Genomic DNA, 26629 nt, shown 5'->3' with positions numbered 1-26629 from the left:
GCATCTGACATTTGGAAATCAACTTTGAGTATTCATCTTCCTTCCACTTACTATTCTGGACTAGAACATGGGTCTCCTGCTGCTCTTTATTTGCAAATTGACTGACAGACGTCTTCAAGTTACCTTTCTTTCCCCCTCAGAGCAACGGATCAGCAATAGTGCTGCTGCTGCTGCTGCTAAGTCGCTTCAGTCGTGTCCGACTCTGTGTGACCCCATAGACATCAGCCTGCCAGGCTCTCCTGCCCCTGGGATTCTCCAGGCAAGAATACTGCAGTGGGTTGCCATTTCCTTCTCCAATGCATGAAAGTGAAAAGTGAAAGTGAAGTCGCTCAGTCGTGACCGACTCTTAGCGACCCCATGGACTGCAGCCCACCAGGCTCCTCCGTCCATGGGGTTTTCCAGGCAAGAGCACTGGAGTGGGGTGCCACTGCCTTCTCCAGCAATAGTGCAGTTCGCTTCATAGTACAGCCCTATTTGGAGGGGGTGGCGCTTCCCGGTAACTCAGTTGGTAAAGAGTCTGCCTGCAATGCAGAAGACCCCGGTTCAATTCCTGGGTTGGAAAGTTCCCCTGGAGAAGGCATAGGCTACCCATTCCAATATTCCTGGGCTTCCCTGGTGGCTCAGATGGTAAAGACTCTACACTGCTATGCTGGAGACATGGGTTCAACCCCTGGGTTGGGAAGATCCCCTGGAGAAGGGTATGGCAACCCACTCCAGTATTCTTTCCTGGAGAATCCCATGGACAGAGGAGCTTGGTGGGCTATAGTCCATGGGGTCCCAAAGAGTCAGACACAACTGAGCGACTGAGCACAGCACAGCACAGTCCTACGCAGTAAGCCCTGAGAGATGGGAAGATGCTGAGCTGTTACTATACTTTCTTGTTAAAGGAAATTGCTGTATTTCTGTTCCAGGGTTGTGTGACTTGTAATTGATGCAACGTAACCAACTAGTATCACAAAATTCAATCAGACTGGAAAATTTCAGCAGAGACCCAGGAAGAGCCTCCTGCTCAGCTGCAATCACTGTAAACACAACTCAAAGTATTTGCTTTTACATAAGCTATGGATGGATTACATTATTACCTCTGCTTTAGCCAAATGGAGAATGACATGCAGCTGGGGAATACAGAGACTCAGAAAAAGCCCCGGACGCCCTCAGAAGTAGGCTGGATTAGTCATTTCCTGAAGGATCACTGGCTTTCACAGGGCAGGGATGGACTGCACCCAGGTTCCCCACCATTCCCTGTGCCTCTCAGTCAGGCCTTCTCATCACTCAGGCCTGGGCTGTGGTCACAAGAGGTTCCCACCAGGATTCCCTCTGAAAAGGGACACTTTCTCTTTAAAAAAAAAATATTTATTTTTAACTGAAGGATAATTGCTCTACAATGTTGTATTGGTTTCTGCCAAACACCAACATGAATCATCCGTAGGTATACCTATGTCCCCTCCCTCCTGAACCTCCGTCCCACCTCCCTCCCCATCCCACCCTTCTAAGTTGTCACAGAGCCGAAAAAGGACACTTCCATTTGTCTTCTGAATCCTCAGCTGCTTAAATGAAAGTTTACTAAAAACATCCCTTTTGGATCAGATTCAAAATAATATAACCAAATTGGGGAGTTGTAGATAAAACCATGGAGAAGGCAATGGCACCCCACTCCAGTACTCTTGCCTGGAAAATCCCATGGACGGAGGAGCCTGGAAGGCTGCAGTCCATGGGGTCGCTGAGGGCAGGACACGACTGAGCGACTTTCACTTTCACTTTTCACTTTCATGCATTGGAGAAGGAAATGGCAACCCACTCCAGTGTTCTTGCCTGGAGAATCCCAGGGACGGGGGAGCCTGGTGGGCTGCCGTCTGTGGGGTCACACAGAGTCGGACACGACTGAAGCGACTTAGCAGCAGCAGATGAAACAGGGTCTTCCCTGGTGGCTCAGCAGTAACGAATGCCTCTCAGCCTGCAATGCAGGAGACCAGGTTTGATCCCTGGGTTGGGAAGATCCTCTGGACAAGGAAATGGCAACCCACTCCAGTATTCTTGCCTGTAGAATCCCATGGACAAAGGAGCCTGACCAGCTACAGTCCATGGGGTCGCAAAGAGTCAGAAATGACTCAGTGACTGAACAACAATGACAACAAAGATGAAATAGATTGGTCATAAATTGATCATTATTGAATCTGAGTGATGGCTGTCTGGGGGGGAGTCATTGTAATATTCTCTCTTCTTTTGTATATTTCTAAGTTTTCCATAGTAAAGTGTTTTTTTTTTAAATAAATGCTGCATTTGAGTATAATCTGGTATAAATTTTTCTGAGGAATAATTTGGTATTATATATTCAAAATCTTTTAAAATGTGTAAATCCTGTGACTCAAAAATTCTACTTCTAGGAATTTACCCTTAGGAAATAATTATGAATGTGTGAAAAGATTTGTCTACTGGAATGTTCTCCAGTCTTATTTATAATATGGGGGAAAGGAAGCAACCTAAATGTTCAGCAATGAAGACTGGTTCAATAAATTGTGGCACATATTATGATAGATTATTATACAGTCATTAAAATAATACTGGGTCTGGTGATGGTGAGGAGAAAGTTATTTTATACAATGTTGGTAGAAACAAACTGAGTAACTTTGGAAGGCAAATTTTTATTATCTGTTGTTATTTAAAGTGTGCATATACTTTGATCCACTGATTACATTTTTAAGAATTCTTTCTTATTAATAGACCAAAAAAGATGTATATACTAGGACAATTGCAGCATTCTTTATAATAGAAATAATATGTGTTCAACAAATGAAGACTTTGAATAAATAACAGTACATTATACAATGGAATACTTTGCAGACATTATTAATGTATAATACTAAATTCAGTTCAGTTCAGTCACACAGTCGTGTCTGACTCTTTGCGACCACGTGGACTGCAGCACACCAGGCTTCCCTGTTCTTCACCAACTCCTGGAGCTCTCTCAAACTCATGCCCATTGAGTCAGTGATGCCATCCAACCATCTCATCCTCTGTTGTCCTCTTCTCCTCCTGCCTTCAATCTTTCCCAGCATCAGGGTCTTTTCCAAGGACTCAGTCTTCACATCAGGTGGCCAAAGTTAGGAGTTTCAGCTTCAGCATCAGTCCTTCCAATGACTATTCAGGACTGATTTCCTTTTAGTATAGACTGGTTTGATGTCCTTGCAGTCCAAGGGACTCTCAAGAATCTTCTCCAACACCACAGTTCAAAAGCATCAATTCTTCAGTGCTCAGCTTTCTTTATGGTCCAACTCTCACATCCACACATGACTACTGGAAAAACCATAGCCTTGACTAGACAGACCTTTGTTGACATAGTAATGTCTCTGCTTTTTAATATGCTGTCTAGGTTGGTCATAACTTTTCTTCCAAGGAGCAAGTGTCTTTCAATTTCATGGCCACAGTAACCACCTGCAGTGATTTTGGAGCCCAAGAAAATAAAGTCTATCATTGTTTCCATTATTTCCCCATCTACATGCCATGAAGTGATGGGACTGGATGCCATGATCTTAGTTTTTTGAATGTTGAGTTTTAAGCCAACTTTTTCACTCTTTCACTTTCATCAAGAGGCTCTTTACTTCTTCTTTGCTTTCTGCATTAAGGGTGGTGTCATCTGCATATCTGAGGTTATTGATATTTCTCCCAGCAATCTTGATTCCAGCTTGTGCTTCATCCAGCCCAGCATTTCGCATGATGTACTCTGCATATAAGTTAAATAAGCAGGGCGACAATATACAGGCTTGACATACTCCTTTCTCAATTTGGAACCAGTCTGTTGTTCCATGTCTAGTTCTAACTGTTGCTTCTTGACCTGTATACAGATTTCTCAGGAGGCAGGTAAGGTGGTCTGGTATTCCTATCTCTTGAAGAATTTTCCACAGTTTATTGTGATCCATGTAGTCAAAGGCTTTGGCATAGTCAATAAAGCAACAGTAGATGCTTTTCTGGAACTCTCTTGCTTTTTTGATAATCCAGTGGATGTTGGCAATTTGATCTCTGGTTCCTCTGCCTTTTCTAAAACCAGCTTGAACATCTGGAAGTTCACAGTTCACATACTGTTGAAGCCTGGCTTGGAGAATTAAATTAGAGCTAACATTTTTGAAAGCTTACTATAAGCCAGGCATGGTTCTAAGCATTTTACACGTATTAATTTATTCTACATACTGATATGAAAACATCACATATTTGTAAGTTATTGCCACATAACTTGCTCCAAAGTTCAGTGGCTTAAAGCAATAAGTATTCATTGTTGGTTAACCTTTGGTTGACTCTGCAGTCAGATATGGGTTGGGTAGGCAGCTCTGCTGATCTTGGATGGGCTCTCACATGTTTGGAGGTCAGCCAGTGTAGACTGGTTTAGAATTGACTTGGCTGGGACAATTAACCTCCATGTGGAGGTTTATCTTCCAATAGGTTAGCCCACATTTGTTCACATGGTAGAATTTATGTGTGTGTGTGTATATATATATTATATTCCAATATTGGAAATATGTATATATTTACATTCTTTTCCATTATAGGTTATTATAAGATATTGAATATATAGTTCCCTGTGCTATACTATAGGTCCTTGTTGTTTATCTATTTTATGCATAATAGTGTGTTTCTGTTCATCCTAAATTCCTAATTTATCCCTCCCCCCTCCTTTCCCCTATGACAACCGTAAGTTTCTTTTCTATGTCTGAGCCTATTTCTGTATTGTAAATAAGCTCATTTGTATCTTTTTTTTTAGATTCCATATGTAAGTGATATTATAAGTGATGTTACATGATATTCATCTTTCTCTGACTTACTTCATTTAGTATGATCATCTCTAGGTCAATCCATTTTGCTGCACATGGCATTATTTCATTCTTTTTTATGGCTGAGTAATGTTCCGTTGTATATATATATACCACATCTTCTTTATCCATTCATCTGTTGATGGATACTTCGTTTGTTTCTATGTCTTGGCCATTGCAAATGGTGCTGCTATGAACACTGGGGTACATGTATCTTTTCAAATTAGAGTTTTAATCTTTTCCAGATACATGCCCAGGAGTGGGATTGCTGGGTCATATGGTAACTCTATTTTATTTTAAGGAACCTCCATACTGTTCTCCATAGTGTCTGCACCAATTTAAATTCTCACCAACAGAACAGTAGGGTTTCCTTTTCTCTGTTTCATCTCCAGCATTTATTATTTGTAGACTTTTTGATGATGGCCATTCTAACGGGTGTGAGGTGATAGATACCTCATTTAGTTTTGATTTGCATTTCTCTAGTAATTACTGATATTGAGTATCCTTTCTTTTTCATGTGCCTGTTAGTGATATTTCTGTCCTCTTTGGGAAAATGTCTACCTATGTCTTCTGCCCATTTTTTGACTGGATTGTTTATTTTTTTATATTGAGCTATATGAGCTGCTTGGATATTATAGAAATTAAGCTCTCCTTCACTGCATTGTTTGCAAATATTTTCTTCCACTCCATAGGTTCTCTTTTCATTTTGTTGATAGTTTCCTTTGCTTTGTAAAAGCTTGTAAATTTGATTAGGTCCCATTTGTTTATTTTTGCTTTTATTTCTTTTTCATCGGTGACTGACATAAGAAAACATTGCTACAATTTATGTTAGGGAATGTTTTGCCTGTGTACTCTTATAGGAGTCTTATGGTGTCATGTTATATCTTTAGGCCATTTTGAGTTTATTTTTGTGTAAGCTGTGAGGGAATATTCTAACTTCATTGATTTACATTATTCTCCCTCTCAATAGGAATAACTTCAAAGTTATGTTGCAAGAAATATGAGGAGGGAATAGTTGGGACCAACTTTGTAATCAGTCTACCCCATATGTAAGCTGCACAGAGTGTGTTGTGTGTTCCTGTTTGTCCAATAGAAGATAAAACATGAAACATTATCTCACACACACATGCACACAAACACCCATGTGTGTAAGTGGAAGGTTTCTGTCAGGCCCACAAAATTACTGTTTACTATGTTTACCTTGATGAAAGGAACTGGGGTAGGTACAGAAATGAGAGACGTTTTCTTTTACTGCAAACTCATAGTGTTCGGATTGTTTTACCTTATGAATAAATTAATTTTGTAATTAAATAGGCTAGTTAGCAAAATTAAAAGGTCTCAAAAAGGAAATAAAAAGGTATATAACAACGAAAATTAAAATATATCAAAATTTGTAGGATGCATCAAAAGCATGTTAAGAAGGAAGTTTATACCACTGAATGATTACATTAGAAAAGAAACAGTCTCAAATCAAAATTTAAAAACAAAATATGATAAGAACATCAAATTATATAAGACCATTTAAATATGAAAATGTTCTAAAATATTTAAAAATAAAATATGCAGATTATAAGCAGTATAAATTGTTGTTGTTGTTGTTGTTGTTGTTTTGTTATTCAGTCACTAAATCATGCTGGATTCTTTATGATCCCATGGTCTGCAGCATGCCAGGCTCCCCTGTACTTCACTATATCCCAGAGTTTGCTCAAATTCATGTCCATTGAGTCATATAAATTTATTATATAAATATGAACATAAAAACATTTTGAGATGATGCCAAAATATTAATATTAAACCATGAAGCCACAGGTGATTTTTAAATTTTCTTCTTTGCAATTATCTACATTTTCTATTTTTTCCTATAATTTACATTTATTATTTTTCTCAATCAGAAATGAAGGTCATATAAACACAGGAAGCTAAATCCCAAGGATCTCAGGAACAATTTCAGTCCTCACATTCTAGGCTGTTCTTTCATAGGCTTCAGAATACCAAGGCATGGATTATAATTTCTACCATAGTTTGACTGGCTATGGGACATGAGAATCCAAATTCAGATCCAGCTTTTAGTCATTCTCTCCTGCCCTCCTCACAACAGTAAAGCAGAATGGAATTATTAGGCCCATTTAATAGATAAGAAAACAGAGCCCCAACTTAGGGCTAAACTCAGATTGTCTCACTCTGCAGACCATTCATGGAACTTACATTCTAACAAGAGAGATGGACATTAAGCAACACAGTGATTAAATTCATTATAAGTGTACTGAGTGCTTAAAGGGAGAAGTATAGGCTCCAAGAATGCATGTGACAGGAAGGACTGGCTTGGCCTGGTGGATCCAGGCAGACTTGTCTGGGGCAGTGATTCAGTTCAGTTCAGTTGCTCAGTCGTGTCCAACTCTTTGTAACCCCACAGACTGCAGTACACCAGGCTCCCCTGTCCATCACCAACTCCTGGAACTTACTCAAACTCATGTCCATCCAGTCAGTGATGCCATCCAACCATCTCATCCTCTCTTGTCCCCTTCTCCTCCCGCCTTCAATCTTTCCCAACATCAGGATCTTTTCAAATGAGTCAGTTCTTTGCATCAGGTTGCCAAAGTATTGGAGTTTCAGCTTCAGCATCAGTCCTCCCAATAAATATTCAGGACTGATATCCTTTAGGATTGACTGGTTTGATCTCCATGTAGTCCAAGGGACTCTCAAGAGTCTTCTCCAACACCACAGTTCAAAAGCATCAGTTTTTCGGTGCTCAGCTTTCTTTATGGTCCAATTCTCACATCCATACATGACTACTGGAAAAGCCGTAGCTTTGACTAGATGGACCTTTGTTGAAGTTGAAATCAAGTCATGTCATCACCTGTGCTAAACCCAGATCATGCATCTCAGGCAGTTTTGAATGAACACATCTTCAGATACTGTGGTGCAGATACAAAAGGAGCAATTCGAGTTTTGGTCTTGGTTTTGCCACTTTGGCCACCTGATGTGAAGAGCTGACTCACTTGGAAAAGACCCTGATGCTAGGAAAGACTGAAGGCAACAGGAGAAGAGAGTGGCTGAGGATAAGATGGTTAGATAGAATCAGATTCTGGGAGATAGTGGAGGACAGAGGAGCCTGATGTGCTACCGTCCATGGGGCTGCAAAGAGTCAAACACGATTTAGTAACTAAACAACAGCAACAAGTTCTATGACTGTGGACAAGGCATTTGTATCTCTGAGTCCCTGTTTTTTCATCAGTAAAAATGAAGCTAGATTAGCCAGTAATTTACAAACTCTTTAATTTTATTTATTTATATATTTTTAGCACAGAATCTGAAACATATCTGAGTTATTATTAAACATATTGGCCCTGCCCCTCCCCTAACCCCTTCTTAATCACTGTGGCAAGTCCCTAACACCCTTTCAGGAACCCCTAGGATCTACAAATGCCAAATCTCTTCCAGATGTAAAGTTGTATGGTATCAACTTGGAGCATCAAGATCTGACACTCATTTTCCACCACATATCTCTATGGAGAGCAGAGGAATTGAGGCAGGACAAAACCATTGACTTGGCATTCAGTGCTCACTCCAACTGCATTCTAAAGTGCTTTCCTGAACTGAAGATGCTGAAAAAGCTAAAAAGTACATTTTACAGATTCTTTGCCACCAGTGTTCTCCATGTGACCTAGGTCCACCAAGCCAAGATCCTACATGAGACTTGGAAGGAAAGGTGAGCAGCTGGGTCAGTGGCCATGAAAGGCTGGACAGTCCAGCAAAGGATGGTAGCAGAGAGATTGACTTTTCTGGAGTGGCTGGGAAAATAGTTCTAGCCCTAGCATCATAGTCTCTGGGTGGCCAACAATGGCAGCTGTGGGTTTCCTCTAGAACAGTCTGGAGTTCTGCTTGGTCATTTCCCCTGGCTATGTGATCCATGAATTTGTAGCAATCAACCATGATTTGAGACAATTCTGGAAATTTTACAAGCTAAACAATACACTGCAACAAATCCCTCTCTGTTTAAACCAGTGAGGATGGATTCTGTTCCCTGAATACAATAGCCAGGAAACACCAACACAGACTCTTAGATGGCCCTTATCAACATGCCTGACGCTTATTTCCTTGGCTGATTCCCTACTTCCTGCCTCTGTATACACCTCCTTTAATCCTTCCAAACCAGACTCATAGTCTCACTACACCTACCATGCTAGTTACATATTTGGAGGAACTGATAGTCCTGATCTTGAATTCCAACTCTGCCACTTTGGACAGTACAAGCTTGGGCAAATCCCTTAATCCTTCTGTTACAGATTCCTCATTCTGCAAATGAGGATAACAGTGCTGCCAACCACAGATGGTTGTAGTGAGAATCAGTTGAGACAATAGAAGAGAAGCTCATGCCACAGTGCCTGGCACATGGGAAAGGCATGATACTTAGTCACTGTCATTGATGTGATCATGCCCTTTGGCTTCAGCACTCCTCTCATGGCTGACCAGCTCAGCTGTAGCCAGAGCCATCTGCCTGTAAGTTTACACGTGACACAAATCAGCAATAGGGTGCTCTTGATTCCAAGTGTCTGGCCTGAAGGATGGCCCTCACCTCTAGAACAGTTTCAGAGTTTGTGGTTACAAGTAACAGAGACTGACTTTAGATCTTCAGTAGAAAAGAACGTTAATTGGAAAGATATACAGGGCTTTCGATGATCCAGCAAATGTTGGCAATTTGATCTCTGGTTCCTCTGCCTTTTCTAAAACCAGCTTGAGCAACTGGAAGTTCATGGTTCAAGTGTTGCTGAAGACTGGCTTGGAGAATTTTGAGCATTACTTTACTACTATGTGAGATGAGTGCAATTGTGCGGTAGTTTGAGCATTCTTTGGCATTGCCTTTCTTTGGGATTGGAATGAAAACTGACCTTTTCCAGTCCTGTGGCCACTGCTGAGTTTTCCAAATTTGCTGACATACTTAGTGCAGCACTTTCACAGCATCATCTTTTAGGATTTGAAATAGCTCAACTGGAATTCCATCACCTCCACTAGCCTTGTTTGTAGTGATACTTCCTAAGGCCCATTTGACATCACATTCCAGGATGTCTGGCTCTAGGTGAGTGATCACACCATCGTAATTATCTGGATCATGAAGGTCCTTTTTGTATAGTTCTTCTGTGTATTCTTGCCACCTCTTAATATCTTCTTCTTAATATCTTCTTAATATCTTCTGCTTCTGTTAGGTCCATACCATTTCTGTCCTTTATTGAGCCCATCTTTTCATGAAGTGTTCCCTTGGTATCTCTAATTTTCTTGAAGAGATCTCTAGTCTTTCCTAATGTATTGTTTTCCTCTATTTCTTTGCATTGACCACTGAGGAAGGCTTTCTTATCTCTCTTTGCAGTTCTTTGGAACTCTGCATTCAAATGGGTATATCTTTCCTTTTCTCCTTTGCTTTTCGCTTCTCTTCTTTTCACAGCTATTTTTAAGGCCTCTTCGGATAGCCATTTTGCTTTTTTGCATTTCTTTTTCTTGGGGATGGTCTTGATCCCTGTCTCCTGTACAATGTCACGAACCTCCATCCAAAGTTCATCAGGCACTCTGTCTATCAGATCTAGTCCCTTAAATCTATTTCTCACTTCCACTGTATAATCATAAGGGATTTGATTTAGGTCATATCTGAATGGTCTAGTGGTTTCCCCCCACTTTCTTCAATTTAAGTCTGAATTTGGCAATAGGGAGTTCATGATCTGAGCCACAGTCAGCTCCCGGTCTTGTTTTTGCTGACTGTAGAGAGCTTCTCCATCTTTGGCTGCAAAGAATATAATCAATCTGATTTCAGTATTGACCATCTGGTAATGTCCATGTGTAGAGTCTTCTCTTGTGTTGTTGGAAGAGGGTGTTTGCTATGACCAGTGCGTTTTCTTGGCAAAACTCTATTAGCCTTTGCCCTGCTTCATTCTGTACTCCAAGGCCAAATTTGCCTGTTACTCCAGGTATTTCTTGACTTCATATTTTTTCATTCCAGTCCCCTATAATGAAAAGGACATCTTTTTTGGGTGTTAGTTCTAAAAGGTCTTATAGGTCTTCATAGAACGATTCAGCTTCAGCTTCTTCAATATTACTGGTCAGGGCATAGACTTGGATTACCATGATATTGAATGGTTTGCCTTGGACTGTGTGGATCACAATAAACTGTGGAAAATTCTGAAAGAGATGGGAATACCAGACCACCTGACCTGCCTCTTGAGAAACCTATATGCAGGTGAGGAAGCAACAGTTAGAACTGGACATGAAACAACAGACTGGTTCCAAATAGGAAAAGGAGTACATCAAGGCTGTATATTGTCACCCTGCTTATTTAACTTCTATGCAGAGTACCTCATGAGAAATGCTGGACTGGATGAAGCACCAGCTGGAATCAAGATTTCCAGGAGAAATATCAATAACCTCAGATATGCAGATGGCACCACCCTTATGGCAGAAAGCAAAGAAGAACTAAAGAGCCTCTTGATGAAAGTGAAAGAGGAGAGTGAAAAAGTTGGCTTAAAGCTCAACACTCAGAAAACTAAGATCATGGCATCTGGTACCATCACTTCATGGCAATTAGATGGGGAAACAGTGGAAACAGTGGCTGACTTTATTTTTTGGGGCTCCAAAATCACTGCAGATGGTGATTGCAGCCATGAAATTAAAAGACGCTTACTCCTTGGAAGGAAAGTTATGACCAACCTAGACAGCATATTAAAAAGCAGAGACATTTCTTTGTCAACAAAGGTCTGTCTAGTCAAGGCTATGGTTTTTCCTGTGGTCATGTATGGATGTGAGACTTGGACTATAAAGAAAGCTGAGCGCAGAAGAATTGATGCTTTTGAACTGTGGTGTTGGAGAAGACTCTTGAGAGTCCCTTGGACTGCAAGGAGATCCAACCAGTCCATCCTAAAGGAAATCAGTCCTGGGTGTTCATTGGAAGGACTGATGTTGAAGCTGAAACTCCAATACTTTGGCCACCTGATGCGAGGAGCTGACTTATTTGAAAAGACCCTGATGCTGGGAAAGATTGAAGGCAGGAGGAGAAGGAGACAACAGAAGATGAGACAGTTAGATGGCATCACCGACTCAATGGACTTGAGTTTGGGTAAACTCTGGGAGTTGGTGATGGACAGGGAGGCCTGGCATGCTGAGGTTCACGGGGTCGCAAAGAGTCGGACACGACTGAGTGACTGGACTGACTGACTGACAGGGCTTTCAGAAGCCACTGGTGATGGAGAATGAGGCTTAGAGAATGAGGAGAAAAATCAGCATGTTTCGAGCGCCAAGATAACCATCCTTTACCAGCCACTCTCTGCCACAACCAGAAGTGAGGTGTGACTGACTTGTCCTCTTATCTCATGCTCTTCACATGTGAAGACCAGGCAGGAACATCTGAGTGGCCCAGCACAGTCACATGCCTGCATCCTGCAGCTAAGGTATGGGGACAGCAATCACATACTCATTGGGTGTGATCGTTAATTTTATGTGTCAACTTGACAGAACCACAAAATGCCCAGATATTTGGCTTAACTTTTTTTCTGGATATGTCTGTCAGGATGCTTCTGGATGAAATTAGCATTTGACTCAAAGAACTTAGTAAAGCAAGGTGCCCTTCCCAATGTGGATGGGAATTGTCCAATCCACTGAGGTCTGAATAGAACAAAAAGGGAGAGTAAGAAGAATTCAGTCCTTCCTGCCTGATTGCTTGAGCTGGGATATTAATCTTCCTCTCTCAGCACTCCTGGCTCTCATTCAGATCTTCAAACCTGAAGTGGAGTCTGTGCATTAAATCTTCTGGTTCTTAGGCTTTCAAACTCTGAATTAGGCTTTCAGTTGAATTATGCCACCAGCTCCCTCGGGTCTCCAGCTTATAGACCACAAACTGTGGGACTTCTCAGTCTCTATAATTACATGAGCCAGTTCCTCATAATAAATCTCCTCATGTGTGTTTGTGCTCAGTCAAGTCAGTCATGTCTGACTCTTTGTGACCCTATGGACTGTAGCCCGTCAGGTGAGGAGCCATGGGATTCACCACCCAAGAATACTGGAGTGGGTTGCCATGCCCTCCTGCAGGGGATCTTCCCAACCCACATCTCCTACACCTCCTGCATTTCAGGCGGATTCTTTACCACTGAGCCACTAGGGAAATCTCTTCATATATATATATATATATATATATATATATACACACACACACACACACACACACATATTTGTGTGTGTGTGTTTAGTTCTATTTCTCTGGAGGACTCTGATGAATTCACTAGGAAAATCCCCAAACCAGAGAAGTAAATTAGATGATGGACAGTGTATTACTCAGTGTTCTCCAGAGAAACAGAATCAATATGACACCTACATATATATATATCTATATATATGTGGAAAGAGATTTATTATAAAGAATTGAATCATATGATTATAAAGGCTGACAAGTCCCAAGACTTGCAGGGTACATTCACAAGCTTCCAATCTGAAAGTTATAGGCCTAAAACCCAAGAAAGGCTGATGTTTCAGTTCAAAGGTTGTACCATAAAGAAGGCTGAGCACCAAAGAATTGATGCTTTTGAACTGTGGAGTTGGAGAAGATTCTTGAGAGTCCCTTTGACTGCAAGGAGATCAAACCAGTGAATCCTAAAGGAACTCAATCCTGAATATTCATTGGAAGGACTGATACTGAGGCTTAAGCTTCAATACTTTGGCCACTTGATGCGAAAAGCTGACATTAGAAAAGACCCTGATGCTGGGAAAGATTGAAGGCAGGAAGAGAAGGGGATGACAGAGGACGAGATGGTTGGATGGCATCACCAACTCAATGGACATGAGTTGGAGCAAGCTCTGGGAGTTGGTAAAGGACAGGGAAGCCTGGCATGCTACAGTCCGTGGGGTCGCAAAGAGTTGGACATGACTGAGTGACTAAACAACAACAGTTCAAAGGTAGTTTGGCAGGAAGAATTCTCTCTTACTGAAAACAAGTTCAACCTTTCTGTTCTATTCAGCCCTTCAACTGATTGGGTGAGGCCCACTAGCCTTTTCACATTAGGGAGAGTAATCTGATTTATTCATTCTACTGATTCAAGTGTTAATCTTATCCAAAAAACCCCTACAGAAACATCCAGAATTAATGTTTGAGTATTTATCTAGGCACCCTGAGGCCAGTTAAGTTCATACATAAAGTTAATCATCACAGATAATGATCCCAATATCTGCTAGGATTCTTTGAGAGAAAAGGAGTGTCTCACTGGAGCAAGTGACGGGTGTGGGGCCTCATACAGGACGCCAGCCAGGCCTCTGGGCAACACAGAACCATGGATGCCAGCAGGGACTCATGGCTGAGGACAGGCTCTGTCATGGGAAAAGCTGCTGTTCTGCAAAGTAGACCCCAAACTGGTGAAATTTGAGAATCTTAGTTTCTCAGAGCAAAATACCCAAGATTTTTTTTCCCACAACCAACTCCTCATTTTTGCTGGAGGGCCCATATGATGTGGAGGGATTAGAAACATTTTCTGTCCTCAACAGTCTGACATCCTGATCAAGCTTTGTGATAGCCTTATTTATCATGGAGCACCTGTCCCAGACTACTTGTTATTAATACCCATTCGTCCCTACTATGATACATTTCTGCTTGGAAGTCTTGCCATCAAAGGACCAGTCTCTTTATATGATATGCTGAGTCTCGTCATTCTCTAGACAGTTAGTGTTGATGTCACCTGAAAATACCGACATGTTAACATAGTTCCTCCTTCTTACAATAAACTTTGGACACAATGCACCAAAAAGACCTTCAAACTGCTGTGTTTCTTATCTCATCAGGCTTTTCAGAATGGAGAAGTCTCATTTTCGAGCAATTTCTAGGATAACATACCATCTGAGCCTCCTCGAATTAACCAATTACTGTGCAAACAATGTATTTTCTTTTGTGGTTATTGTCATATATACCTCCCTGGTTTCAGTTAATAAAAGGTAAAAATATGACAACTTCTACAGGAAAATTTGCCCAATTCCACAAAACTTGTTCAATCATTTGCTCAGATTAAGTAGAAAATCTTATCCTCTAACAGGGAAAGTAAAAGCCAGTTTCACGGATTAAATCATTCTCTGCAAAAGAACTATTCTCCCTAGAGAATGAATAGACTCAATTGAGTGTGAGATTTTTAAAGTTCTGCTTGAAATTTTAAAGAAAGTTATTTTTGCTGCATATATACAATTTTAATTCTCTAAAATGAAAAGCATAAGTTTTGAAAATTTAAGCTATCAAGCCATGCCTTCTTTCTTACATACCATGGCAGAACTCTTTTGAAGGGCATCATTATTTTCAAAAGAGAGATTTTGAATAACTCTTCCAAAGGGCCACCTCTGATTTAGTAAGTGGATTAACTAAATGTAATCAACTCAATTTTTCTGGATCCTGACCATATCTCAGTTTTTCTATCAGGATGTTATTTTTACCACATCTATATTTTCTATTACTGTGTCAGCGCTAGCAAATGTCCCCTTCAGACCCACCGGGACACAAAGAGATGGGTAATAATAAGAGTAAAGGTGGGCTTCCCTGGTGGCTTAGTGGTAAAGAATCCGTCTGCCAATGCAGAAGACAAGGGTTTGATCCCTGATCCAAGAAGAGCCCACACCCATGGAGCAACTGGGGTGCACCACAACTCTCAGGAGAGCACCACAACTCCTGGGCCTGGGCTCTAGAGCCACAAGTTGGTGTTTGTTGTTTTTTTTTTTTTTGACAAAGCAAGAGACTTTATTGGGTAGGGGCACCCAGGCAGCGAGTAGGAGGATAAGGGAACCCAGGAACCACAACTATTGAGCCCACATGTTCTAGAGCTTGGATCCACAACAAGAGAAGCCACCACAATGAGGAGCCCAAGCAGCACAGCTGTAGAGTAGTCCCCACTCTCTGCAACTAGAGAAAGTTGCAACACACAGCAAAAGAAATAAATTAAATAAGTAAATAAATTTTTTTTAAAAGAGAGAAAAAGGTGATGAAATATTCTTGTCTCTGAACCCAGCCAATCAAATCAGGAGCTCCCCTTTCTATCACACACTGCTCCACACAGGGTGCTGTGCTAAGTCGCTTCAGTAGTGTCTGACTATGCAACACCAGGCTCCTCTGTCCATGGGATTCTGCAGGCAAGAATATTGGAGTGGGTTGCCATTTCCTTCTCTAGGGGATCTTCCCAACCCAGGAGTTGAAACTGCGTCTCTTGCATCTCCTGTATTGGCAGGTGGATTCTTTACCACTAGCACCACCTGGGAAGCCCACAGAGTCCCACACCACATTCTGCCTGTGTCAGGACTTGCCGCCTGCATCGATGGCAGTTCCTGCCATCCTGGTGGAGGCATCCTTGTCACCCCTGGGAGGTCTCCATGTCCATCCACATCAACCCTCTGTACTCTGGCCACTCCTCTAGGTTCACAGTCTGGTTTCCCTTCTCTTACCCAAGAGCACAATTCTTTTTTTTTTTTTTCCCTAAACCCCATCTTGGAAGATTTCACACTCTAATTTTCCTACAACCTTCCAGTATTTTCATCCTTTTTATGTCATTTGCATTTCCAACATAAAAATGTTGAAAATATTGATAATCGTCATCACCATGTAATAAGCCCTTTTGATAAGCTCAGACACACTTTTACATGGATTATCTCAATTGAATCTCACAGCAGCTCAGTACCTTCTTGCTGGCTAAGGTAGTGATTAGGAATAGACACTCTGGAATCAAGCTGTCAGGCTTCCAATTCCAGCCCCAAGATCCTAGGCAAATTACAAAACGTCTCTAAGCCTTTCTTTCCTAAACCCTACAGTGGGGATGAAAATAACATCTCTCTAGAAGTGTGATTATTACATGAAATGGTGCCTGTGAAGCACCTGGCAGGATGCCTGGCACAGAGTAGGTCTTTAGTAAGTGGTAACTGACCAGAGCTCTCCTGGAAGTATCCCCACCGGTATGACCCACAGATTCCCAGACTCAGCAGTCTCCGATCTAGGGGAGCACTGCACCCTCAGTCTTCCTCCGACTCCAACCCCTTCCAATGCCCACTGTGACATGCTGAGTCTCTCCCACCATGGGATGGACTCCCTTTCTACCCATGATGATAGAAGGGGAGCCATTTCTCCTCTGCTCATCCAGTGAAGATAGAAGGGCAGCCACTTCTCTGCTCTGTTCATCCCATGAAGATAGAAAGGTAGCCACTTCTTTGCCCTGTTCATCCTGTGAAGATAGAAAGGTAGCCTCTTCTCTGCTCTGCTCATCCCGTGAAGACAGAAAGGCAGCCACGTCTTTGCCCTGTTCATCTAGTGATGAGCCCTGGGCCAGGTTCACAGAATAGGACTCTCTTCCTCTGTGGTCTGAAATTACCCAAAGTCTTTATGAAATTCTTTTCATATTACGGTACTTGATTTCACTTGATGCTTTCTTTGTTCTTAAGAAAATGGAAGTATGTCTTTTAATGCTGGGTTTGGAAAGAGCCAGTTCGTCCTGGTACAGGGCCCAGTTCCCAGCCAGGAAGTTGTTGGCTCTCGGAAGCCTCAGGGTTGTGGTCCATTTCAGCTGCCTAGACATTGAAACTATCATGTTTCATTCATAGATATACTCTGCCTTTCCAAATGTACATGATTAATACAAGATACTTTATAAGCTTTACTGAAGTCATGGTTGCTTTTTATCATGATCGCATGTAAATTTTATAATCAGTAGATACTAAAAGCACAGCTTTGATCATGTAAGAGTATTCAACATATTTGATATTAAAAGCAGGGGGTCTTTTTACTTTAAACACTTGGAAACTCCTGATGTCACAGAAAGAATGCTGAAAGGGAAGTCAGGTAAGTAGCCTGGGAGTGTGTGCCTGCACAAATCACATATTCTCCCCAGATGTCAGCATCCTTACCTGTAAAATAATGGGAGCTGGAAGAGATGGCCTCTAAGCCCCAGCACTAAAAATTCATGAGTCTAAAATCACTCTTAGCTACTTGAAGATGAATATTTATAAGAACGGCTGACTTTTTAAAGGAAGGTAAGTATATAGATGTGCTCTATACCCACGTGAAACAAAGAGCAGGCTAGCATCCGATAGTTTTTCTACCAGAAAAAAAAATGGTTTTCTAATTTATTTTTGTTACTTATACTCCTCCTCTAATATCTTCACTTTTGCCATCGTTACTGGGTGTTCTGAGAGAGTCCCCTCCCTCGACTTCAGCGTCTATATCTGTCTTTCAAGATTTATTAATGTCAGGATTTTCTCAGTGATTATAAGGTTGTTATTGCCTCTCTCCATTATTTATCCATTTCACTTGATCGGTTTTATTTTTGTTGTCTTTGCCCTCCAAGACCTCGTCTTGAACAGATTGCTTTCTATTACCACAGTCTTAGCACTCTGTTCTGAGCCAATGTCCCCTGTTGCCCTTTTTACCATCTTACATTCATCAGTGGGAGTTGCAATTGCAAACACTCCAACTGTTGCTTAAATATTTGTCCCTTTCTTACAACAGCTTGTTTGAAAAGAATGAAATTCTCACTAGTGAATACTGTGTTTACGTGCTCACCATCAGTTGCTGCTTTGTGCTCGCTCGGAGTACAAGGGACTTTCCGAGCCTTTCTACCTTCACCCTCGAACCCCTCATCCACTCCAGCCTCCTCGGTACCGACCAATCAGAATACGTCTTTATGTCTGGACAACCAATCAGAAAACGGCCTCATTCCAAGTATTTATTAAGCGTCTATGAGTTGGGGAATGCCTCTTTTATAAATGAAAACACTGAAGATTTAAGGTTTCAGCTCAGGAAAGAAAATCTGTAGATGGGGAGGACCGCGTGTGGTAAAATTTACCTTCCCTTTGGTGAAAGCATAGAGGGAAACCTGGAGTCCTCCAAAGTGATAGATCACTTAAATTCTTGTTTGGAAGACAGTCTTGCTCCCATTACAAGAAGGGCTGGGTGCACCTTTAATAGTACCACTCAATCATGGACCCAAACTACTTCTCGTGGGTTATTTTAGGACAGCTAAAGCAGGCTGGAATTTTCCATTATACTTTGTCATATACGAAGGGATAATACAAAGGAAATGCACAAAGAAAATATCAGAAACATTCTTCAGATCAAGAATGCAAAATACAAAGTGCTTTTCCCTACTATTGCTGATTTATAGAACCTGGCCCATTTCCCATTCTCCCTGAAGTGATTACTCTCTAACCCAAGAGTAGACCAACTCTAAATGTTACTTATATGAAGCTCTTGCTTCCTGGTTTCCAGCCTAGCTTTCTGTTTCTAGCCAAGGTAGCCTCCAGAAGCTAGCAGAGGAAATCAGAACTCAACTGCTAAGTAAAACTTGTATTTCATCTATCTATCCTTCTTATTGTGGATAAATATTACACTATTCTGTACTCAATGTAGTGTAATAAAACTAATTTAGCTCTTTAAAAATAATAAAACAAAAGTATAAAATAAAAATAAATCTGACAACACATGTGAAAAGCCTATATAAATAAAATTATCATGAACTACTTTGTTGTTGTTCAGCCGCTCAGTGGTGTCTGACTCTTTGCAACCCCATGGACTGCAGCACACCACGTTTCCCTGTCTTTCACCATCTCCCAGAGTTTGCTCAAACTCAAGTCCATTGAATTGGTGATGCCATCCAACCATCTCATCTTCTTAACATCTTCTGCTTCTGTTAGGTCCACACCGTTTCTGTCCTTTTTGTGCCCATCTTTGTATGAAATGTTTCCTTGGTATCTCTAATTTTCTTGAAGAGATCTGTAGTCTTCCCCATTATAGTGTTTTCCTCTATTTCTTTGCGTGTTCACTTAAGAAAGCTTTCTTATCTCTCCTTGCTATTCTTTGGAACTCTGCATTCAGATGGGTATGCTGCTGCTGCTGCTGCTGCTAAGTTGCTTCAGTCGTGTCCGATTCTGTGCAACTCCATAGAATCAGGTTTCCCCGTCCTGGGGATTCTCCAGGCAAGAACACTGGAGTGGGTTGCCATTTCCTTCTCCAATGCATGAAAGTAAAAAGTGAAAGTGAAGTTGCTCAGTCGTGTCCGACTCTTAGCGACCCCATGGACTGCAGCCCACCAGGCTCCTCCGTCCATGGATTTTCCAGATGGGTATAGCTTTCCTTTTCTCCTTTGCCTTTAGCTTCTCTTCTTTTCACAACTATTTGCAAAGCCTCCTTGGACAACCATTTTGCCTTTTTGCATTTCTTAATCTATATGAACTCCTTATATAGATGAAAAATGAAAGAAGCTAGCAGAGTCTTAACCTTACAGCCCTCATGATTTCAGCAAACACTTCCAGCCCCCTCATTTGTGTGCTAGACGCGGAGGTGTAAGTACGATGTGACACCTCACTTACCCTCCAGGCTTGTATTCACTAGTGGAGAAGGCAGACCAGCACAGTACCAGCTGTACTGCAGGACTGTAGTGCTGTGATGGGGAAAGCACAGAAAAGTGCTCTCCAAATCAGACTGAGAGGTCCAGGAAGAATTTCTCGAGTCCATCATGCTTGAGATGAGATGTGAAAGATGAGTATGATTCGAGAGAGTGTGAGAAGAGACAGCGGGAAAAGAAGGTCATTTCAGGCAGCAGAGACTGCATGTAGAAAGGCAAGAAGGTGTAAAAGAGCATTGCTCTTTGAGGAATTGAGTGGCTCTGTTGGACTGGAGGGAAGGGTGTCAGGATCTCAGGAGAAGAGGCCAGAAAGGGTGTCAGAGGGCTGGGTCAGTAAAGGATTTGGGTACTAAGTGAAAAAGTATAAACTCTGACAGGTCCATGGAGCCACTGAAGAATTTTAAGCAGGGATTGACATTATCAGATTTATGATTTTGAAACTTGAGCAGCAATGTTTAGCAAAAATCAAAGAAAGAGGGGAAAAGAACAGGACTCAGTCTGGAGCCTGTTACAATAATCCAGGTGAAAATTGATGAGGGCTTAAGTTAAGATTAATACTACAGAATTTTGGGACTATTTAGATACGGGAGTGGGAGGAAAGTCTAGACTACCTTCCAACTCAGTGACTGAAATAATCAGCTAAATAGTGACAACTAACATCATGGACTATCTACTACATACTATGTCAATTACTTGCATTCTTTCATTCTATACTTTTATTGATTGATTGATTTTGATTTTATACTGATTTTTCCCTTTCTTTTTAAATTGAAGTATAGTTGATTTACAATGTTGTGTTAGTTTTAGGTATAAGGCAAAGTGATTCAGATATATATATTTTTTTCAGATTATTTTCCATTATAAGTCATTACAAGATACTGAATATAGTTTCCCTATATTATGCAGTACATCCTTTTGTCTGTCTATTCTATATATAGTGATGTTTTTCTGTTGGTCCCAAACTTGTAATTTATCCCTCCCCTCCTTTCCCCTTTGATAACCATAAGTTTGTCTTCTATGAGTCTCTTTCTGTTTTGTAAATAAGTTCATTTGTATCATCATTTAAGATTCCACATATAAGTGATATCATATAGTATGAGTCTCTTTCTGACTTACTTCATTTAGTATGATAATCTCTACTTCCACCTATGTTGCTGCAAATGGCATTATTTTTTGCTTTCTTATGGCTGAGTAGTATTCCATTGTATATATACCACATTTCCTTTATCCATTCATCTGTTGATGGACATTTAGGTTGCTTCCATGTCTCAACTATTGTAAACAGTGCTGCTATAAACACTGGGGTGCATGTATATTTTCAAATTAGAGTTTTCTCTGGATATAAGCATCGTTCCACAGTTTTTTATCAAGCCCCACTTTGTGCCAGGCACAGTGTTAGACACGGGGGTGTATATGGCAGTGGAGGGGAAAATACAAAAATCCTTGTCCATATGTAGTATGTAGGGGATGGATAAATAATAGGGAAGAGACATGAAGCAGGAGAGGTGACAGGAACGTGAAGAATGAAGAGAGTTTGGGGTTGGCCAGGGAAGGCCACACTGGAAAAGTGCTGAGAAGCACTGAAACTCAAGAGGTGTGGCTATCTAGGGAAGCAAGCATTCTGAGCAGAGGCTCTGCTGCTGCTGCTGCTGCTGCTGCTAAGTCGCTTCAGTCATGTCCGACTCTGTGCAACCCCAGAGACGGCAGCCCAGCAGGCTCCGCCGTCCCTGGGATTCTCCAGACAAGAACACTGGAGTGGGGTGCCACCGCCTTCTCCGAGCAGAGGCTCTGGGGGGAAGTAAACCCAGCACATTCAAATACCCCCTGAAACAGTGTGCCTGGGTGGAATGAGGCAGTAGGGGGCAGAGGCAGATCATGTCAAGTCACCTAGACCATTGTAACAACTCTAGCTTTTACCCTGAGGGAAATGCAAAGCTGTTGCAAGGTTTTGAGCAAAGCAGTAATGTGATCTGACTTGCATTTTGACAGGATCGCAGTGGCTGCTGTGTTGTAAATAGACTGAAAAGGGGGCAGAACTAGAAGCAAGAGACCAGCTAGGAAGGTGAGAGATAATTAAAGTTTTAGGCCAGATTAATGGCAAGTGGCAACTATGAGAAATAGTAACTTCTGGAGATATTTTTGAAGGGTTGGCTAACATTTTAGATTGGATGTAAGAGGAAGAGAAGAGAGAAGGACAACAGCAAGAATTTTAATGGCGGAGGAGCAAGTCAGAAGAGGGAAACTTAAAGGGCTGGCTTCTGACAAGTTAATTTTGAGATGCATCCAAGCAGAGATTTAAAGAAAGCAATTGAATGTGAGTCTGGAGTTCAGAAGAGAGGTCTGAACTGAAGCTGTAAATTTGAGTCATCAGCATAGAGATGGCACTTAAAACATGAGCTTCAATGAGATCATCCGTGACTGTAGAGGGGACAGGAAAAGGGTCTAGGGTAGGGGTAGGTCCTAAGGGAAATCAACAGTCCCTTCCAAGTCACCCACTTTCAGAGGGATCATTCCGAGGTCTGAGATGGGGAGGCTGACCTCTTCTGATTGGGGAAGGAAGGATTGCTTCTGCTGACAAAGGAGACTTGGTAGAATTTAGTCTGAAGTCCTCAAGTTCATCAGAAACTGCCCATATGTCCCCCTCCCAATTTCAGGATTCCCCTCTTCCCAGTCACTGCCCTAACTTTAACAGAAAAACTTGTAATGTTGTACATTTTTGTGGGGGGTTTTTTTTGTAATTGCTTTTTAAAGATATAATTCATACACGGTACAATTCACCCATTTAAAGCATACAAATCAATGGTTTTCAGTACGTTCACTGATGTAAATTCTTTTGGCATTGCAATTCAGCCATCTTTAAGATTAGACTATGGGGCATTTCCTGGTTGCTCCGTGGTAAAGAATCCACCTGCCAATACAGGAGACACGAATTCAATCCCTGATCCAGGAAGATCCCACAGGCCGTTCAACAACTAAGCCCAGGAGCCAAAACTACTGAGCCCATGTGCCACATATACTGAAGCCCTCAAGGCCTAGAGCCTGTGCTCTGCATTAAGAGAAGCCACCACAATGAGAAACCAGAGAGTAGCCCTCGTTCCCTGTAAATAGAGAAAAGCCCATGCAGCAACGAAACCCACCACAGTCAAAAAGAAATAAAAAATTTTTTTAAAAAGATTAAACCTTGGGTTTGGGTTTCTGAAATCTTGGCCCTGAACCTACAGAGGACAGGGGTTTCTTTCAGAGGTTCCTGGCTTATCATTTGGACCTTGATCAGGGCATGTAAAGCATTGAGCTCATCATTTTCTTTCCCCAGCTCTCCAGTGTACTTAGAAGCAACCAAATTCTTGACAATTTTTATCTGCACTAAAATTTTCTGTGGCAGCAACCACTCAATACACAATGTCTTGCTTTCTCTAGGTGCTTGATTGCAAATGATTACAGGTGGTCGTTTAAGGAAAGTTTGCCACTTTACTTCAGTGCCGTGGACTACCAGCTTCCAGCTCACCACTAGCAACAGTCTTTAATGCCTTTAAATCTACTCAGGTCAATGAAATGATTCCATGTCCCATCCTTAAGGCTCTATTTCCCTGGAACCACTTTTGGTGACTGAAGGAAAGTTACACCACTCAAAATAGCCTGGAGTTAAAACTCCCCTTCCGGTCCTCCCCACCATTCTATGCAAAACAAAGAACTCTCCACCCAAGGGGAAAAAAATGGACATTAAGGTTGATTAGCCCAGCTCCCAGCCGGTCCAGCCTCTGGCTGATCTCCAGAATTCCTTCCCCTGGCCATTTAAGTGATAACTACTACAAACAACCTTGGAGAAGAACAGGTCCCCTTATGATAGTAGATTTCCACATATATGCCTGTATATACTTACTCTTTTCTTGGGTTAGTGCACAGCTCACTAATCTGACTGCTGCCCCTTCTCGCCTCATTAAAGGTGATCTGTTCCTGTAAAGTGCCAGTCTCATTCTTTTCCTGAACCTCACCTTCTCTAACTCTATACCCTCCAGTGCCAATAACAGTGTTCAGTCAGGGGAACAGAGTGACTATGGGTATTACAGGATGAAGGACTTATTATAGGAATAAGATCTTTCACAACTGGGCAAGCAGCTGGAGAAGTAAAGCCAGAAAGTGGTATTGGATAATCAGGGGAGCAGTCACTCAATCTAAGAAGCCAGATGTGTCCAACCACTTACGAAGGGAGCCTAGTGGAAATGTTGGTGGGAACTTTGATGTTGATGGCGCCAGTGCTTCTGTGGGTCCAGCCAAGTATCTAGTGGTGGGCCTTGGGTCACTATTGGTCAATAGAGCCATGGAGAGGAGGAGAGCAAAGGTATGCTAGAAAGTGCTGAGCCCCTGTGTGCCTGTCCTTACTGACTACTGACGACAGTGACCTCTGCAGTAATAGCTATTCATACATTCCTCCCTTTATAAAGAGCTGGATTGTTTTGTTTCAGGTTTTTGGCTATTATGGATAATGCCTCTATGAACAATCATATGTATATGTATTAACATACATCTTTGTGTAGATATACATTTTCGTTTCTCTTGAGTAAAATCCCAGGAGTATAATTTCTGGGCTCTATCTTAAGTTTATGTGTAACTTTTGAAGAAATTGCCACACTATCTTCCAAAGTGGCTATAGCATTTTATATTCCTACTGGCACGAAACTTGGTATTTTCAGATGTTTTGATTATAGCTATTCTAGGGGATGGGCTTCCCAGGTGGCGCTAGTGGTAAAGAACCAGCCGGCCCATGAAGGAGATAAAAGAGACACAGGTTGGGAAGATCTCCTGGAGAAGAGCATGGCAACCCACTCCAATGTTCTTGCCTGGAGAATCCCATGGACAGAGGAGCTTGACAGGCTACAGTCTATAGGGTTGCACAGAGTCAGACATGACTGAAGTGACATAGCACGCTCGTACACACACATTCTATGCTATACTATGCTAAGTCACTTCAGTCGTGTCTGACTCTGTGTGACCCCATAGACGGCAGCCCACCAGGCTCCCCTGTCCCTGGGATTCTCCAGGCAAGAACACTGGAGTGGGTTGCCATTTCCTTCTCCAATGCATGAAAGTGAAAAGTGAAAGCGAAGTCACTCAGTCGTGTCCGACTCTTAGTGACTCCATGGACTGCAGCCTACCAGGCTCCTCTGTCCATGGAATTTTCCAGGCAAAGTACTGGAGTGGGGTGCCATTGCCTTCTCTGACACATGTTCTAGGGGATACATAATAGTGCCTCATTGTGGTTTAATTTGCATTTCCATGATGACTAATGATGTTGAGCATGCTTTCATGAACTTCTTAGCCACTCATATATCTTCTTTAATGAAATGTTTGTTCAAATCTTTGTCCATTTTTAATTTGGTTTGTTTCTTCTTATTGTTAAGTTTTGAGAGTTCTCCGTATTCTGGATGCATTTCTAATCAGATATGTCACTTGCAAATATTTTCTCCCAATCTGTGTCTTGTCTTCATTTTCTTAATTATGTCTTTTGAAGTGTAAAAAAGTTTTTAATATTGGTGCAGTTCAATCTATTTTTGTTTTTTATGGATCATGGTTTTTTTTGTTTGTTTTGTTTTTTGTTATTCTTAAGAATTGTGTCCAACCCAAGGTCATAAGATTTTCTTCTATACTTTCTTCTAGAAGATTGATATTCTTAGGTATTTATAATATATCTATGATCCATTTTTAGTTAATTTGTGTGTGCTTCTCAAATCTTAATATACAAATCACCTAGGGATCTTGTTAAATCTGTATTCTGAAGGAAAAAAAATGCATATTCTGGTTCAATGAGTCTCCTGTGGTACCTGAGTCTATATTTTTAAAAACTTCCATCCCTTCCCCTAAAATACTTATGGAAATACCAGGCCGGTTCTCTTATCTTCCTTCTCATCTTTGGTACAGCTGTTTCCCATGCAGATCCACTCCACTACTCTTTCTAGTTCACTCTTGCCTCGTTGCCCAGAGTCTGCACAGCAGGAAAGACAAAGACAATCCTGCCCCTATGGAAACAGGGGGAAGAAAGGCTAAGACAGCGATGACAGAATTCTTATTAAATGGTAGATTAAGGGAAGGGTCCGTGGATATTTGTTTGTTAACATTTTTGCTCAAGTCCCATAATACAGTAATTGGGGATAAGGGTAAGTAATGTGACAGGAATTTTTTGAGGAGAGAAATTTGAGTGAATTTACACACTTGAAGGAACAGGGCTAGTGAAGTAGAACAGTCTGAAATTTAATAAAGAAATCTGGGATGACTGATGGAGTGAGAGCACTGAGCTGAGGTGATGAGGGAAGGGGAGAAGTCTCTGGTAGAGATGAGGGGTGAGTCCACCACATAAGTGAGGGGAAACTTAAGAAGGAAGAAAAGCCACATCTCCCACTGAGGGAATTAGGAGGAAAAAAAGAATGCTACAGGCTCAAATTTCTGAGC

This window comes from Bubalus bubalis, chromosome 6 (assembly GCF_019923935.1).
Source record: "Bubalus bubalis isolate 160015118507 breed Murrah chromosome 6, NDDB_SH_1, whole genome shotgun sequence".
NCBI lineage: Eukaryota > Metazoa > Chordata > Mammalia > Artiodactyla > Bovidae > Bubalus > Bubalus bubalis.
This window is presented reverse-complemented; position numbering follows the sequence as displayed.